General features: G+C 39.7%; 1 protein-coding gene across 4 annotated transcripts in view; it reads left to right on the top strand.

The window, feature by feature from the left end:
- The window catches only part of UBE3D (ubiquitin protein ligase E3D), a 152,746-nt gene that overhangs the window by 44,797 nt on the left and 95,177 nt on the right, over positions 1-12,772 (top strand). The gene's annotated exons all lie outside the window — the stretch shown is intronic.

Consider the following 12,772-nt stretch of genomic DNA (forward strand, 5'->3'; position numbering starts at 1 on the left):
GTTGTTGGTTTTTTTATCCCTCTCACCCTGCCCACCCCCAGTCAGAGTTATCTTACAACTCACATTCTTTAGTTGGCATGTTGGAGTTTAGATCCTAAACATTAACTTTTTAGCTTTGGACTCTTTTAAGTTCACTTCTACAGTTTTTTTCTGCTAATTCATTTATTCCCCTATTGCCTCATATTCTCTAGACTAGGGGTAATATTGCCCCTCAAGGGATACTTGGTAAAGTCTGAGGATATTTTTGGTTGTTACAATTTAGGGACCACTGGTAAATAGTTGGTGGAGCCGGGGGTGCCATTAGATACCCTGGAGTGCATCACAGGGCCATTCCTACAAAGACTTACCCAGCTCAAAATGCCAGTAGTGCCAGAATTGAGATACCTAGATTATCTCCTGAAATCAGGCTGTGCCTGCCTTTTCTCTCTGGTGTCAGAGCCCACACTTTTCTTTTATCTTTTTTTTTTTTTTTTTCCTTTTTCCTTTTTAGGTCTGTACCTGTGCCATATGGAAGTTCCCAGGTTAGGGGGCAAATCAGAGCTACAGCTTCCAGCCTACACCACAGCCACAGCAACACAGGATCTGAGCTGCATCTGTGACCTATACCACAGCTCATGGCAGCGCTGGATCCTTAACCCACTGAGCAGGGCCAGGCATTGAACTCATATCCTCATGGATACTAGTTGGATTCATTTCCGCTGAGCTGACAGGAACTCCCTTACTCTTCTTGAGGTGGTATTTAGGCCAGAAAATAAGAGAAATTTTACTATGGCATGAGTCAAAATGTCTACAACTCTACATGTGAACTTTGTGAAAACAAACAGGATAAGTGGTAAAATAGAGTATAACTATTGTTACACTTCTCTCTTTTTGTTTTAGGGAAACATGAAGGATGGATGTATTTTTGTTAAACAACAATGAAGGATTTCTTAGATATCAACTACTTTGTTCTCATATTTTTAAGAGAAAAGATCTTAGGGGAATGTTAATGTTAAATGAAAATAAGCGGTCTTTTTTCTTTATTTTTTTTTTTTTAAAGCTAAATCGTGAGTTCTCTTGTGGCTTAGGTTAAGGATCCTACATTGTCAGTGTGGTGGCTTGGATCACTGCTGTGGCTTGGGTTCAGTCCCTGGCCTGGGAACTTCCACCACATCCCGTGGCCATCACTCAAAAAAAAAAAAAAAAGAAAAAGAAAAAAAAAGCTAAGTTGAATTCTCTCTTGTATAAATTACATGTATAACTTCCTAATATTGGTAGTGGTTCTTCCCGCCTTTTTCAAAAGGTACAGTATCTGATTTAGGAATCTGGAAAATTTGAACTGAGAAAAGCTATTCTGTTTCTACTATTAATAGCATTTTCTTGCAAAATATCTTGAGGGATGAAATGTTCATGATATATTCACTCCTAATTTTTGTAGAATTTAGAAATTAAATTTATTTAAACTATCTGGGTATATCGCTTTGTTGGCTAGATTGGTCAATATAGATTCTAAAGTAGAAGTGTTGTTTTTGCCTTAAAGATAGTCAGCATTATTGCTTTTTCTAATGAAATTAAAGCACATGTCAATCATACCCACGTACATTTCATATGCATAAAATAGTATCAGTAGTTGAGTAGTTGTTTTTATTTGTGAGGTATTTTTTTCAATCTTTTTTCTCCTCCTTTATTTCAGCAGGAAAGTTGAAATTCTGCCTAATTTTTCTTTTTCTTTTTTTTTTTTTTGGTCTTTTTTGCCATTTCTTGGGTCACTCCTGCCCATGACGGGAACTCCCTAATTTTTCTCTATTGTAGTAAAAATCACCTAACATAAACCTTACTATCTTGACCTTTTTTTTTTGGTTTTTAGGGCTGCACTCGTGGCATATGGAGGTTCTCAGGCTAGGGATCTAATTGGAGCTTTAGATGCTGGCCTACACCACAGCAACAGCAATGTCAGATCTGAGCTGCATCTGAGACCTACACCACAGCTCACAGTAATGCCGGATCCTTAACCCACTGAGCAGGGCCGGGGATTGAACCCTGCGTCCTCATGGATGCTAGTCAAATTTGTTTCCACTGAACCATTATGGGTTCCAAATCTTGACCATTTTAAAGTGTATAATTCAGAAATTTTAAATGTGGTTGATCCTTGAACAGCCTAAGAGGGACAGCGACCTACTGTGTAGTTGAAACTCCATTGTATCTTATAGTCAGCCTTCTGTATTTATTTCCACTTCTGTGGATTCATTGTGCTGCAGATCGTGTGGTACTGTAGTATTTACTCTTGAAAAAATTTGCACGTAAGTGGACCCAGACAGTTCAAACCCATGTGATTCAGCTGTATATTCACGGTGTTGTGACACAGATCTCCAGAACTTTTTCACCCAGCAAATCTGAAACCTGTTTTCCCCTCCCCCAGGCTCTGGGGACCACCTCTGTTTTCTGTTTTTATGGTTTCGACTATATTTGTCTGCTATAGCTGCCATAACAAAATGCCCCAGACTGTATGGCTTAAACAACAGAATTGTATTTTCTCACGGTTTGGGGGGCTAGAAGTCCAAGATCAAGGTGCCATCAGGATTAGTTTCTGGTGAGGCATCTCTTCCTGGCTTGTGGTTGGTTGCCATGGTGGAGTATCTTCATGTGGCCTCTTCATATGTAGAGATGGAGAGAGAGAGAAAAAGACCAGCCCTTGTATCTCTTCTGCTGATGACTGCAGAGCAGGGCTCCATTCTTATGACCCCATTTAACTTGGGTACTTCCATAAAAGCCTTGTCTCCAAATATAGTCAAACTGGGGGCTACAGCTATAACTATTCTTATTCAGCATATGAAGAGGGGGCACAATTCAATTCATAACACTGACTGTTTTAGATACTTCATATAATGGAATCGTAGTATTTATCTTTTTATGACTGGCTCATGTCACTTAGCATAACGTCCCAAAGGTTCATCTAAGTTGTAGCTTTTAACAAGATTGCCTTCCTTTTTAAGGCTGAATACTATTCCATTATGTATATACACCACTTTTTGTTTATCCATTCATTCCTTGATGGACACTTGAGTTGCTTCCACCTCTTGGCTAATGAGAGTAGTTTTGCTGTGAACTTGAATGCAAATATTTGAGACCCTGCCTTCAATTGTTTTGGATGGAAACCTAGAAGTGGGTTGGCCAGATCATATGGTAATTGAATTTTCAATACTTTGAGGAACCTCTGTACTGTTCCATGGTGATTGCAGCATTTTGCAATCCCACCAAGAGTGTACAAGGGTTCTAATTTTTCCACATTTTCACCAACAATTGTTATTTTCTGGGTTTTTTATTAAATAGAGCCATTCTAATGGATATGAGGTAGTATATTTTATTGCGGTTTTGTTTTGAATTTCTCTGATGATTAGTGATTTTGAATATCTTTTCATGTACTTGTGGGCCATTTGTGTATCTTTGGAGAAATGTCTGTTCAGAGTTCTTTGCCCATTTTTAATCTAGTTATTTGATTATTTTGTTGTCAAATTATAGGATTTCTTTACATATTCTGATATTAACCCCTCATCAGGCGTATAACCTGCAAATAGTTTTTCTCATTCCACAGTTGCCTTTTTACTCAGTTGATTGTGTCTTTTGATGCACAGAAGTTTTAACTTTGATACCATTGCATTTGGCTATTTTTCTTTTGTTGCTTATATTTTTGGTGTCATAGCTAAGGAATCATTGTCACACTCTACTCAGTTTTTTTGTTTGTTTGTTTTTGTTTTGTTAGGGCAGCACCTGTGGCATATGCCAGGGATTGAACCTGCATCCTCATGCATGCTTGTCAGATTCGTTTCCACTGAGCCACGATGGGAACTCCTCTCTGCTCAGTTTTGAAGCTCTACACTTGAGGTAGCTGAGGCTATCATTGCCCAAAATACTTTAGAGATAAAATTAGGTGGTATTGATATTTAGAGGAACTTATTCTCTTGATTGATAAAAACATAAAAATAATCAAATGTTAATTTATGCTAATTTCATATCCAACAGAGCATTGAAGACCTGTTATTTAATAATTGCATAACCTGCTAAAACACTTCACATAAACTTTTTTGCATAGTGTGTGACTATGAAACAATGCTAGAAGGAATAAATGAATGAGCAAGCAAATGAATTAATGGATATGTGTCACCAGCCCCTAAAGGGCACTTTATCTCAGGTCGGTGTCTTCTACTTCCCCATATAGGAGTCACTTGGTGACACTCCAATTGGGGACAGTGACTGCAGAGTAGGATAAACTTCAACTTCAGAAGTTTTATAGGTTGTAAGTGAGGAAACTGAGGAGCAGAGAGAGAAATAATGACAGTCAGTCAGTTTGTTAGTTAGAGCCATGTTATTGTGATTCCAAGTTCAGTGCTTGGTCATTATATCCTGTAGTCCCTCACCATAACATTTTAGGAGATCTGAAAATGTCACTGTCATGGAGTTCCCGAGGTGGCTCAGTGGTTAACGAATCTGACTAGGAATCATGAGGTCGGGGGTTCGATCCCTGGCCTTGCTCAGTGGGTTAAGGATCTGGCGTTGCCGTGAGCTGTGATGTAGGTCGCAGACTTGGCTCGGATCCTGTGTTGCTGTGACTCTGGCATAGGCCGGTGGCTACAGCTCCAATTAGACCCCTAGCCTGGGAACCTCCTTATGCCGTGGGAGCAGCCCTAGAAAAGGTAAAAAGACACACACAAAAAAGCATGAAAATGTCACTGTCTATGTGTATTCTTTCCCAAGAACTGTTCCCCTTGTGGTTTCAAATATGTTAGCATTTTGATTACTCCCCCAAATTTACTGCTTACTCTCCTGTATTCAGTGAATATTTCTGCATCTTAACATGTAAGTTCAGTAGCAGAAACTTCTGATTTGTAGTGTGTTTGCATCTGATCTCATAGATCAGAATTTAAGGATACAAATTTGATTTTTTTTTTCCAGAAGCCTTATCTTCTTTTAATAGGAATCCATTGAGAGAAAGTTAAATCTAAAAATACAGGAAAGTTGGAGTTCCTGTTGTGGCTCAGAGGTAACAAACCTGATTGGCCTCGGGTTCTGATCCCTGATCGGATCTTTGGGTAAAAGGGACCTCATTGAGATAGCTCTGGTCCCTGGCCTCGCTCAGTGGGTTAAGGATCTGGTGTTATCTTGAGCCGTGGTGTAGGTCACAGACATGGCTTGGCGGCTTGGATCCCATGTTGCTGTGGCTGTGGCTGCAGCTTCAATTCAACCCCTGGCCTGGGAACTTCCAGTACGGGCTTGGAAAAAAAAAAAAAAAATCAGTAAACAAACAAACAGGAAAGTCATCAGAAACCTCTAGGAAAATATAAATGCTTGTTTGGAAAGCACTTTTTACACGTTTATCTGCAAGTCTCATGTCACCACTAAGACTTAGGTATCTGAAGACCATTTTTTATTATGAAGCAAGTTGAGCACACACTTCTTGTAATTGGAAAAGTTTCTTTTCCAAGTGAACTGTATTAATACAGTAGCCTAAATTCAATCTTATTTGATTTGGATTTCCTGTGCTATCCATGACTAAAGAAGATGTGGGAAATAAGACCATGACATATAATAAAAGTGAGCTTTTTTTTTTTTCCCCTAGAGATTCCAAGTTTCCTATGAAAAGCAGTTCGTTTCTTGTGATTGCTTTCTTGGGGAGCATCTGGTTTATTCCTTGTGATGAAAGAATGTGAGGCAGGTATAGTCTCACCTGTGAGGGTAAAAGCGAGGGTGAGGTGACTGGGATGCGATAGAGGAAGGTAGGGGATTGAGTATATGAAATTAGTTTTTCACTTGTCTGTGTTTTCCAATCATGTGTTAGGTACTTTTATGAGTCAGATCTGAAGTAGTTATCTTAAATGTTCACATCTGAAGTGTTTGGGTTTCTCTTTTTCCTCTTTTTTTATTACCTCCCACTGGAGGTAAGAAAAATACTGTGCTTAGTATTGTACGTGATGCCGCAGCAGGAGAACAGAGGTCTCTGCCATCAAGGAACGGGTGATAGAATTAATGCAACATGATAAATGTACCCCCCAAAACTCTTTCAAAAGAACAAAATCTCCATACATGCCGAGAAACAGGTGTTCACAGAAAACCACATTCACTAGCTAAATTGAAGGAAATGGGAAAAAGCAAGTATTGTCCTCCATTCCACCCTCCACCCCAATAAAAGCCGCAAAGGGCTGGGCAAGAAAGCTTGTTTTCGTGTGGTGGGTTTGGAACTCATGGGCAGGTGCTAATGGCACACAGAGGGACTAGGGGAGGGGCAGTCATCTTCCCACCAGAGATGCTCCCATTCACCTGTTTAGCATATTAGGTTCGCCTCTAAAAGTGTCTGTTTGGGAGTTCCTGCTATGGTGCAGTGGGTTAAGAATCTGACTGCAGTGGCTCAGGTCACTGCAGATCCTTGGGTTTGATCCCCGGCCCAACTCAGTGGGTTAAAGGATCTGATGTTGCTGAAGCTGCTGGTTGCGTCACAGCTGTGGCTGGGATTTGGCTCAGCCTGGGAACATCCAGGAGAGGATTGAAGATGAGGGTTTTAGAAAGATGAGAGACTTGTTTGCTTTCTTTTTTTTTTAATAATGATTTTTATTTTTTCCATTATAGCTGATTTCCAGTGTTCTGTCAATTTTCTGCTGCACAGCAAGATGACACAGTCACACATACATATATACACTCTTTTTTTTCTCACATTATCATGCTCCATTGCAAGTGACCAGACAATAGTTCCCAGTGCTATACAGCAGGATCCCATTGCTTATCGAGAGACTTGTTTTCTGATGGCTTCCGTTTATCTATTACATAGAAGTAATGGGAAAGGGGCATGAGGGAAGGAGGTGGGGGTCGTGGACAGTGGAGGTGTGAGGACAGTGGAGAAGATAAGTGGTCCTTTGGAGAGCAGGTGAGGGAGGAATTCCTCAGCTGAGGTTTGCAATCATGAATTTACCATGATATTAATCTTCCCCTCGGTGTGACTTCCACCAGCTTATCTTCTCCCTGAGTGTAAACTCAGAGAGCAGAGTTGGGTTCATTGGGGTTAAAATTGTGTTGTCTTGATGCAAAGAGTATTGTGTTATTCTTCTATGATTAAGGCTCCAGAATCTATGTGGCCTGTTTTAATGAAGATAATAAGTAACAGGGTTAGAAAGTGGCCATAGCTTCCAATCACTTGCTGAGACTTGTGGTAGAGAAGAAAAGTACTTTTAATTACATAGCTAGAGCTGTGTGTGTGTGTGTGTGTGTGTGTGTGTGTCTGTCTGTCTGTCTGTCTGTGTATGTAGAATATATATTTTATTGCCTACATATGGTAACCTACATATGCCACAGGTGTGGCCCTTTAAAAAAAGATAAAATATATTAAGGAAGGAGTTCCTGTTGTGGCTCAGTGGGTTAAGAACCTGATTAGTATCCGTGAGGATACGGGTTTGATCCCAGACCTTGCTCAGTGGTTTAAGGATCCAGTGTTGCGGCAAGCTGCAGCATAGGTCACAGATGTGGCTGGGATCTGGGATCTGGCATTGCTGTGGCTGTGGCGTAGGCCAGCATCTGCAGCTCCAATTCAACCCTTAGCCTGGGAACTTCCATATGCACAGGTGCGGCCAAAAAATAATAAATATATGCTCTGTGTTAAATTTTTCTCAATGTTTCAATTTTCCATACAATTTTTTTTTTTCCTTTTTTCCTTCTTTGGATGCCCCATGGCATATGGAGTTCCCAGCTCAGGGATCAGATCCAAGCCTCAATCCAGCAACAATGATGAATCCTTTGACCCACTGTGCTAGGCATGGATCAAACCTGTGTCTTAGCACTGCAGAGACGCTGGCAGATCCAGTTGCACCACAGTGAGAATTCCACCATATGATTTTCGTAATCCCACTTTGTAAGGAAATGTATTGACCTAACATGGGATAATCAGTGTAAAGGAGTCTTTTGCATCTGCTAGAGTTTTATTTAGTTTGACATTTGTCAGGTAAAGCGACTGCCATGGTCCTGGTTGGTTCTGCTTTTATTCTAGACAAGGGGGTGAAAAGTGAATCTTGGATTCTAAAGTCTTTTGGAATATAGAAGTAGTTAATTTCTTTCAGTGTCACTTGGTACTTTTTTTTTTTCCTTTTTTCTTTTTTTTTTTTTTTAATCCGTATGGCTGCAAGAGCCCTCCAGGTGCTTGCACCTCTGTTGAAAAGCAAAATAAATTGAATAGCCCATTGTTGGCCTCCCATTGTTAAGGCCAGCTGCTTCTGTGACATAGCCTTGACAGCAAGTGCTTGTCTCAGGGACCCAGGCAGGCTTCCTGCCAAGGGTCTCCAGCAATCCCGCTGGTCTCCATGGGGTCCCCTTGTACTACTGCGCTACACCACCCACCACAACATTTTAGCTGTTTTCTCTCCTGTGTTACAGGAGAAATGTCCTCCCACCTTATAAATCATTACGAATTTCTCAGGTAAATGCTGAGCCATTCTCCTTGTAAAACAGTTTTAAAATATCATAAGGTAAAACACACTTCTCCTTGGCAGCCATCTCCAATTCCAGTTCCTCCAGTAAGTCCCTCCCCACTGCAACCAGGTTGCTGAAGTATCTTGCCAGACTTGATCTAAATATAGGCATGTGTTTATGTATGCTCCAGAAATATCCATAGACACATTTTTGTGTGTTCGCTTTTCCTTTTTATCATATAGTATCCTTCTGCAATTTATTTTTTCTCTCAACATCATATGTTCTCAATGCATGTAGATATTTCTCATTTTTTAAACAGAGGTGTGGTAGTCCATCCTGTATGGATTTTATGATTTCCTAAGCCATTCTATTACAATCATTTAAAAGTTTTCTCTGATGCTAACAGTTCTGCAGTGAAGATTCACATACAGTCTTCCTTGGGGCCCTCTGCAAGGACTTATTTCAAATGAATAGAAAGAACTGGAGTTGCTCCTCCTGGAATGTGTTTATTTCACATTTTTAGAAATAAACTTCTTATTGGAGTAGTTTCATGTTTATAGAAGAGTTGCAAAGATAGCACAGATGGTTCTTGTGTATGTACCTTTCCCGAATTTTAAAGTTCCCCTGATGTTATCATATGTTTCCCTGCCACCTCTGTCAAAACTTAGAAACCAACCTTGGCATATCACTGTTAACTAAACTCTGGGCTTTATTCAGATCTCACCAGGCCTTCCACAAATGTCTTCTTTCTCATTCAGGATCCAGTCCAGATACCACGGTACCACGTAGCACTGATTCGCAGCATTGCCTTTGTCTCCTCTGGTCCATAACAGTTTCACACGTTCTCAGTTGTTCATGCCCTTGACAGTTTTGAGAAGTACAGGTTAAGCATTTTTAGAATGCACTTAGTGGGGATTTATCTGATGTTTTTCTCTTGATTAATCTGAGGGTATGGGCTTTGAAAAGAAGACCATCACATCGCATCAGGGGCTATGTAGAACCCACAGCCATCACTGGCAGTGTTCACCATGGCTCCCTGGCTGAGGTAGTGATGGCCAGACTTCCTCACTAGGAAGATACCGTTTTTGCTTTTTCATATTCTTTTCTTTGGGATGGAGTCACTAAGTCCACCCTAATGCTCAAAGACGAGGGGAAAGATAAGCTCCACCTCCTGAAAGGGCATGTGTCCACATATATTATCTGGAATTTTTACTCAAGGAAGATTTGTTTCTTTTCCTCTATTTATTCATTCAGTTCTTTCTCTCTGATGTACTCCTGTATATTTCATACTTTGGGTTAAAAATCAACACTATGGGAGTTCCCTCTGTGGTGCAGTAGGTTAAGAATCCTAACTGTAGTGGCTCAGGTTGCTGCAGAGGAGTGGGTTCCATCCCCAGCCTGGTGCAGTGGGTTAAAGCATCCAGTATTGCCATAGCTGTGGCTTGGATTTAATTCCTGGCCCAGGAACTTCCATATGCTACTGGTGCAGCCATAAAAATTTTTTTTAAAAATCAAGTGGTTTATTTATTTATTTACATTTTAATATTCATAATAATTTTATTTTTAACAACCCCAAACTGGAAATAATTCAGATGTCTATCAACAGGTGAATGAACAAACTTAATAGCCATGTGATGGAATAATACTGAGCAATGAAAAAGGAATGAATTACCGATCTGTTCAACAACACAGATGATTTCTTTTCTTTGTCAATCATTTGTTTTTAAGTGAAGTATAGTTGATTTACAGTATTCTGTTAATTTTGGATGTATAACATAGTGATTCAGTATTTTTGCATGTTATACTCTATTTAAAGTTGTTATAAAATTGGCCATATTCCCTGTGCTGTATAGTGTTACTTTATTTATATATTTATTTGTTTTGTGGCTCAAATTGTTCCAGCTTTGGCCATTGTGAGCACTTTTAGACTGGCTCATATATCCTTTGACATGCCCTCGTACTTTAAATTTTTGATCACTTTTCTACTTTCTGATACTACCAAATGCTCCAGACTCAGCTTATATTTTCCTTGCCCCAGCTCTGAAGTCAGTCATAAAAGATGCCCTGATTCTTTGCATTGGAGAATGGAAGTGCTCTTACTACTGACATTTTAAATTGTAATAGATAATGCCCAACTGTTCTCTCAGGAGCTATCCCAATTGTCACTTTTACCTGTTCCAATACTTGATCATATCAGGTTTATTGATTTTGACCAATCCGATAGAAGTATGTCTTTTCAATTTATCTTAGTTTTTTCTTGGCCATTTTAAAATTATTTTCTATCGAAGTTTAGTTAATGTACAGTATTATTTAAATTACAGGCATACAGTATAGTTATTCACAATTTTAAAGGTTATAATCCTTTACAGTTATTATAAAACATTGACAATATTCTCCCTGTTGCACAGTGTAGCCCTTGGAGCTTATTTTATACACAATAGTTTGTACCTCTTAACTCCTCCCTCTATATTGTTCCTGTCATCTTCCCTCTCCCCATTGATAACCACTAATTTGTTTTCTGAATCAGTGAGTCTGCTTCTTTTTTTGTTACATTCAGTAATTTGTTGTATTTTTTTTTTTTAGATTCCACATATAGGTAATGTCGTATGGTATTTGTCTTTCTCTGACTTAGCATATTGCCCTCCAAGTGCATCCATCCATGTTGTTGTGAATGGTAAGACTTCATTCTTTTTTATGGCTAAGTAATATTCCAGCTACACACACACACACACACACACACACACACACACACACACACACAGTACATCTTTATTCTTTATTCTTTCATCGATGGACACTTTGTTTGCTTCCATATCTTGGCAGTTGTAAATTATGCTGCTATAAACATTGAGGTGCATGTTATCTTTTTGAATTTGTGTTTTGGTTTTTTTTGTTTGTTTGTTTGTTTTGATATATACCCAGGAGTGGAATTGCTGGGTCATATGCTAGTTCATAAAACTGCCAGAAGAAGACATAGGCAGAACTTCTTGACATAAATCACAGCAATATTTCTTTGGATTTGTCTCCTAAAGCAAAAGAAATAAGAGCAAAAATTCACAAATGGGACCTAAGTAAACTGAAAGGCTTTTTTTTTTTTTTTTTGGTTGCCCTGTGGCATATGGAGTTCCCCGGGCTGGGGATCAAATCTGAGTCACAGTTATGGAAATGCTGAATCCTTAACCACGGTGCCAGGCTGGGGATCAAACCTGAGTCCCAGTGTTCCTGAGACCCTGCCGATCCCTTTGTGCCAAAATGGCAGCTCCATAAACTTAAAAGCTTTCTGCACAACAAGGGAAACCACTGACAAAACAAAAAGACAACCTCTGATTGAGAGAAAATATTTGCAGATGATATTGAAACTGACAGCACTTATGACTTGAACCCAGCCTAAACCCAGTTTGAGACTTGAACCCACAGTTTTATGTATTTATTATTTATTTTATGATTTTTATTTTTTTCCATTATAGCTGGTTGAACCCACAGTTTTAAATTGCAATCACTCACCCAGTGCTGGACTTACTGAGGTTCAGGTTCTTTATACCTCCACACAGAAGGAATTCAGTGAGAGACAAAGTGATAGGCAAGAAATAGATTTATTAAGATAAGGCACTTGTGAGAGATGCAAGCGGTGGGGCCAGGAGGTTCTGTCCTGAGGATCAGGTGGGCTACAGTTTTATAATCCAAGGGGAGTGGGGTTGGGAAAAGACCACTTCTTCCTCTTTCTTCAAGTAGTAGTTCCTCCTCGGTGTCCAGTAAGAGAGTATTTGACTCTCTAAATATTGGTGCTTATTCAGATCAGCAGAAGGGTGGTCCTCAAACTTCTGCCCTTGGTCTGAACCTGAATGCAGGCCTCACCCCATCCCCCACCCAATGACCTGAGGTATATCTCGCCCTTCCACTAGTCAAGCAACCCTGCCTTGTTCTGATGGCTTTCTTGAGCAGTTATTAACTGACAGTGATTCCCCAAAGTTCCCTACATTTCCCTCTCTATCTATGGTCTCCTATTTGGACTTCCACAACTACCTGTGTAACTATCCTACTCCATCCCTATCCATATGACCAATAAGGGGTTAATGGACAAAATAAATAAACAGGTTATGTAACCTAACAATAAACCAAACAACCTGAGTAAAAAATGGGCAGAAGACTTGAACAGATGTTTTTCCAAAGAGGAAATGCAGATGGCCAATAGGCACAGGAAAAGTTGCTCAGCATCACTAATCAGGGCAATGTAGATCAAAACCGCAATGATGCTATCACCTCACACCAGTCCGAATGGCCATCATCAAAAAGAATACAGACAACAAATATTAACAAGGTTGTAGAGAAAGAAGAACCCTCGTACACC

The sequence above is a fragment of the Phacochoerus africanus genome, chromosome 2 (assembly GCF_016906955.1).
Source record: "Phacochoerus africanus isolate WHEZ1 chromosome 2, ROS_Pafr_v1, whole genome shotgun sequence".
Classification (NCBI taxonomy): domain Eukaryota; kingdom Metazoa; phylum Chordata; class Mammalia; order Artiodactyla; family Suidae; genus Phacochoerus; species Phacochoerus africanus.